This window comes from Cetorhinus maximus, unplaced genomic scaffold (assembly GCF_964194155.1).
Source record: "Cetorhinus maximus unplaced genomic scaffold, sCetMax3.hap1.1 HAP1_SCAFFOLD_882, whole genome shotgun sequence".
In the NCBI taxonomy this organism is placed as follows: Eukaryota; Metazoa; Chordata; class Chondrichthyes; order Lamniformes; family Cetorhinidae; genus Cetorhinus; species Cetorhinus maximus.
Genome location: NW_027596824.1, coordinates 49,587 through 55,586, shown reverse-complemented (window position 1 = coordinate 55,586; position 6,000 = coordinate 49,587). Strand labels below are relative to the sequence as shown.

The 6,000-nt window shown below is 53.9% G+C and overlaps 1 non-coding gene across 1 annotated transcript; it reads right to left on the bottom strand.

The window, feature by feature from the left end:
* Window positions 1-2,622: 2,622 nt before the first annotated feature.
* Window positions 2,623-2,807, bottom strand: LOC144674991 (U2 spliceosomal RNA). Its single transcript, XR_013574710.1, has one exon. It is a non-coding gene; the product is annotated as a U2 spliceosomal RNA (small nuclear RNA).
* Between the last annotated feature and the right edge of the window lie 3,193 nt (window positions 2,808-6,000).

Sequence of the window (6,000 nt, the reverse complement as noted above, 5' to 3'; positions counted from 1 at the left end):
GACAGTCTGCTCGGGGAACCATCCCACAGGGTCCACCCTCTCCTTATCCCTCAGGGCCTCTAGGACGTTACGTGCTGACCACTGCCTGATGGACTTGTGGTCAAAGGTGTTTTTCTGCATCAATTTTTCCACCAGGGACAGGTGGTACGGCACGGTCCAACTACTTGGAGCGTTCCGCGGCAGCGTGGCCAGACCCATCCTTCGCAACACCGGGGACAGGTAGAACCTCAGCACGTAGTGACGCTTGGTGTTTGCGTACTGAGGGTCTACGCACCGCTTGATGCAGCCGCACACAAAGGTGGCCATCAGTATGAGGGCGATGTTGGGCACGTTTTTTCCCCCTTTATCTAGAGGCTTGTAGATCGCGTCCCTGCGGACACGATCCATTTTCGACCTCCAGATAAAGCGGAAGATGGCTCGAGTGATCGCCGTCGCGCAGGAGTCTGGAATGGGCCAGACCTGCGCCACGTACAGCAACAGCGAGAGTACCTCACACCTGATGACCAGGTTCTTACCCGCAATGGAGAGGGAGCGTCGCTCCCACATGCCCAGTTTCCTCTTCACCATAGCCACTCGCTCCTTCCAGTTTCTAACGCATGCCCCGGTCCCTCCGAACCATATCCCCAGCACCTTCAGGCCGTCAGCCCTGACAGTGAAGGGGACAAAGGATCGGTCAGCCCAGTTCCCAAAGAACATGGCCTCGCTCTTCCCACGATTTACCTTGGCTCCCGAGGCCAGTTCGAACTGGTCGCAGATGTGCATCAGTCTGCGCACCGACAGCGGATCCGAGCAGAAGACGGCGACGTCGTCCATGTACAGGGAGGCTTTTACCTGAGTGCCTCCACTGCCTGGGATCGTCACTCCTCTTATGCCCGGATCCTTCCTGATGGACTCGGCAAAGGGTTCTATGCAACACACGAAAAGGACAGGCGAGAGAGGACAGCCCTGCCTGACTCCAGATTTAATCGGAAAGCTATCCGTTTCCCACCCATTGATTGAGACTGCGCTACTGATGTTAGTGTAGAGCAGTTGGATCCAATTTCGAATTCCCTCCCCAAACCCCATTTTGGAGAGCACATCCCCCATGTAGGTGTGCGATATTCTGTCAAAGGCCTTCTCCTGATCCAAGCTGATGAGGCAGGTATCCACACCCCTGTCCTGTACATAGGCAATCGTATCCCTGAGCAGCGCCAGGCTGTCAGAGATCTTCCTGCCTGGCACAGAGCAGGTCTGGTCAGGGTGAATCACCAATTCCAGAGCGGATTTGACCCGGTTGGCGATGACCTTGGACAGAATCTTATAGTCCACATTCAACAGTGAAATGGGTCGCCAATTTCTAATTTCCTCCCTTTCCCCCTTGTGCTTGTAGATGAGGGTGATGATGCCTTTCCTCATGGATTCTGACATACTACCGGTCAGGAGCATACTCTCGTACACTCCTAGCAGGTCTGGGCCGATCAAGTCCCACAGAGCCGAATACAACTCCGCCGGCAAGCCGTCGCTTCCGGGGGTTTTACTCTTCTCGAAGGACTCGAGGGCCTTAGTCAGTTCCTCAGGAGTTAGCGGTTTGTCCAGGCTCTCCCGCGTACTGTGGTCTAAGACCTCCGTGATAGAGGACAGGAAGGACTGGGAGGCCGTGCTGTCCGTGGGCTTCACGTCATACAGTCCGGCATAAAAGGATTTGCTGATCCTCAGAATGTCGGACCGTGATGACTTTACTGAGCCGTCTTCTTCCTTCAGGCTGCTGATCACAGAGCGCTCTCTGTGTACCTTTTGGAAGAAGAAACGTGAGCACGTCTCATCCTGCTCCACGGAGCGGACTCTGGAACGGAAGATGATCTTGGAGGCCTCCGAGGCAAAGTGCGAGGCTTGCTGGCCCTTCACCTCTTGGAGCTCCTCCTTGACATCGACCCCCATCGACTGCAGCCGGAGCAGATTCTGCATCTTTTCCTGGAGTCGGGACATTTCCCTCTGTTCCTTTCTAGCTTTCTGGGTGCCTTTGAGGATGAAGAACCTCTTGATGCTTCCCTTGATCACTTCCCACCAGTGTGTCAGGGACTCAAAGAGGGGTTTCACGGTTCTCCAACCTTTGTAATCCCTCTTGAGCTCCTCAATGTTCTCTGGGGTCAGCAGTTGCACATTTAGCTTCCATGCCCCCCTGCCCACCCTCAGGTCTTCCTCCAAGTGGCAGTCCGCCAGTAGGAGGCAGTGGTCAGAGAAGAACACCGGCTTGACCTCGGTGGATCTGACTGTGAATGCACGGGACACAAACAGGAAGTCTATCCTGGAACGAATGGACCCGTCTGGCCGCGACCAGGTGTATCTACGCTGCGCTCCGTCTGCAGGGTTGCTGAAGACGTCGTGCAGCTTGGCATCCTTAACTGTTTCCATCAGGGATCTGGACGTAGCGTCCAATCTGCTGCCGGCCCTGCCGGCGAGTGTTGGGTGAGAGTGCGTGTTTTTTGTGTGTAGCTGCTGCGGGTGAGTGAGTGAGTGAGAGAGAGACAGAGAGAGAGAGAGAAAGAAAGAAAGTTGGATTTTGGAACATGTACATGTTGAGAAGTAAAGAAAGCAGATGTTTGTAAGAAAACTATTTTTAGCATTGAAAATCCCCTGGAAAGGGGAGGGTGCACCGTTCCCAGAGATACTGCAATACCGGGTCGATGCGTGGAGTGGACGGAGCAAGCCCCTATTCCATCTCCCTGCTCCAAAAATCAATTTAATATATGGTCCCCAGATAAGGGACGTATCAGATATTAAACTGATAAGAACAGATTTTTTTTTTTTTTTTTTTTTTGTAAAAATATACTTTATTCATAAAATATCTTCAATCACATTCAAAACCATTTCAAAAACAACATTACAAGGGTACAATCCAGGTTACACTTTTACAAAATGTATCACCAGGTGCATCAGTACAAACAATATTACAGTCATTTACAGCCTTTCATTTTGATCTGTACAGCCCGAGGGGCTCTAAACAGTTCCCAATCTCTCGGTGCGCTGTGGTAGAAAGGTCTTAGACAGCGACCCTTCCCCATTGCGCCTTTGCGGCAGCTGCCCCAAGCTTTAGTGCGTCCCTCAGCACGTAGTCCTGGACTTTGGATTGTGCCAGTCCGCAACAATCGGTCGGGGACAACTCTTTGTGCTGGAAGACCAACAAGTTTCGGGCAGACCAAAGCGCCTCGTTCACCGAGTTGATGATCCTCCAGCTGCAGTCGATGTTTGTCTCGGTGTGTGTCCCTGGGAACAGCCCGTAGAGCACAGAGTCCTGTGTCACAGAACTGCTCGGGATGAACCTCGACAGCAACCACTGCATCTCTCTCCAGACTTTCTTTGCAAAGGCACAATCCACAAGGAGGTGAACAACGGTCTCTTCCCCACCACAGCCACCTCGAGGGCAACGTGCAGAGGGGGTGAGCTTCCTGGCGTGTAGGAAGGATCTGACGGGGAGGGCCTTTCTCACCACCAGCCAAGCTACGTCTTGGTGCTTGTTGGAAAGTTCTGGCGATGAGGCATTCTGCTAAATGACTTTGACAGTCTGCTCGGGGAACCATCCCACAGGGTCCACCCTCTCCTTATCCCTCAGGGCCTCTAGGACGTTACGTGCTGACCACTGCCTGATGGACTTGTGGTCAAAGGTGTTTTTCTGAATCAATTTTTCCACCAGGGACAGGTGGTACGGCACGGTCCAACTACTTGGAGCGTTCCGCGGCAGCGTGGCCAGACCCATCCTTCGCAACACCGGGGACAGGTAGAACCTCAGCACGTAGTGACACTTGGTGTTTGCGTACTGAGGGTCTACGCACCGCTTGATGCAGCCGCACACAAAGGTGGCCATCAGTATGAGGGCGATGTTGGGCACGTTTTTTCCCCCTTTATCTAGAGGCTTGTACATCGCGTCCCTGCGGACACGATCCATTTTCGACCTCCAGATAAAGCGGAAGATGGCTCGAGTTATCGCCGTCGCGCAGGAGTCTGGAATGGGCCAGACCTGCGCCACGTACAGCAACAGCGAGAGTACCTCACACCTGATGACCAGGTTCTTACCCGCAATGGAGAGGGAGCGTCGATCCCACATGCCCAGTTTCCTCTTCACCATAGCCACTCGCTCCTTCCAGTTTCTAACGCATGCCCCGGTCCCTCCGAACCATATCCCCAGCACCTTCAGGCCGTCAGCCCTGACAGTGAAGGGGACAAAGGATCGGTCAGCCCAGTTCCCAAAGAACATGGCCTCGCTCTTCCCACGATTTACCTTGGCTCCCGAGGCCAGTTCGAACTGGTCGCAGATGTGCATCAGTCTGCGCACCGACAGCGGATCCGAGCAGAAGACGGCGACGTCGTCCATGTACAGGGAGGCTTTTACCTGAGTGCCTCCACTGCCTGGGATCGTCACTCCTCTTATGCCCGGATCCTTCCTGATGGACTCGGCAAAGGGTTCTATGCAACACACGAAAAGGACAGGCGAGAGAGGACAGCCCTGCCTGACTCCAGATTTAATCGGAAAGCTATCTGTTTCCCACCCATTGATTGAGACTGCGCTACTGATGTTAGTGTAGAGCAGTTGGATCCAATTTCGAATTCCCTCCCCAAACCCCATTTTGGAGAGCACATCCCCCATGTAGGTGTGCGATATTCTGTCAAAGGCCTTCTCCTGATCCAAGCTGATGAGGCAGGTATCCACACCCCTGTCCTGTACATAGGCAATCGTATCCCTGAGCAGCGCCAGGCTGTCAGAGATCTTCCTGCCTGGCACAGAGCAGGTCTGGTCAGGGTGAATCACCAATTCCAGAGCGGATTTGACCCGGTTGGTGATGACCTTGGACAGAATCTTATAGTCCACATTCAACAGTGAAATGGGTCGCCAATTTCTAATTTCCTCCCTTTCCCCCTTGTGCTTGTAGATGAGGGTGATGATGCCTTTCCTCATGGATTCTGACATGCTGCCGGCCAGGAGCATACTCTCGTACACTTCTAGCAGGTCTGGGCCGATCAAGTCCCACAGAGCCGAATACAACTCCGCCGGCAAGCCGTCGCTTCCGGGGGTTTTACTCTTCTCGAAGGACTCGAGGGCCTTAGTCAGTTCGTCAGGAGTTAGCGGTTTGTCCAGGCTCTCCCGCGTACTGTGGTCTAAGACCTCCGTGATAGAGGACAGGAAGGACTGGGAGGCCGTGCTGTCCGTGGGCTTCACGTCATACAGTCCGGCATAAAAGGATTTGCTGATCCTCAGAATGTCGGACCGTGATGACTTTACTGAGCCGTCTTCTTCCTTCAGGCTGCTGATCACAGAGCGCTCTCTGTGTACCTTTTGGAAGAAGAAACGTGAGCACGTCTCATCCTGCTCCACGGAGCGGACTCTGGAACGGAAGATGATCTTGGAGGCCTCCGAGGCAAAGTGCGAGGCTTGCTGGCCCTTCACCTCTTGGAGCTCCTCCTTGACATCGACCCCCATCGACTGCAGCCGCAGCAGATTCTGCATCTTTTTCTGGAGTCGGGACATTTCCCTCTGTTCCTTTCTAGCTTTCTGGGTGCCTTTGCGGATGAAAAACCTCTTGATGCTTCCCTTGATCACTTCCCACCAGTGTGTCAGGGACTCAAAGAGGGGTTTCACGGTTCTCAAACCTTTGTAATCCCTCTTGAGCTCCTCAATGTTCTCTGGGGTCAGCAGTTGCACATTTAGCTTCCATGCCCCCCTGCCCACCCTCAGGTCCGTCTCCAAGTGGCAGTCCGCCAGTAGGAGGCAGTGGTCAGAGAAGAACACCGGCTTGACCTCGGTGGATCTGACTGTGAATGCACGGGACACAAACAGGAAGTCTATCCTGGAACGAATGGACCCGTCTGGCCGCGACCAGGTGTATCTACGCTGCGCTCCGTCTGCAGGGTTGCTGAAGACGTCGTGCAGCTTGGCATCCTTAACTGTTTCCATCAGGGATCTGGACGTAGCGTCCAATCTGCTTCCGGCCCTGCCGGATCGTCCAGCCGCATCGATGATGCAGTTGA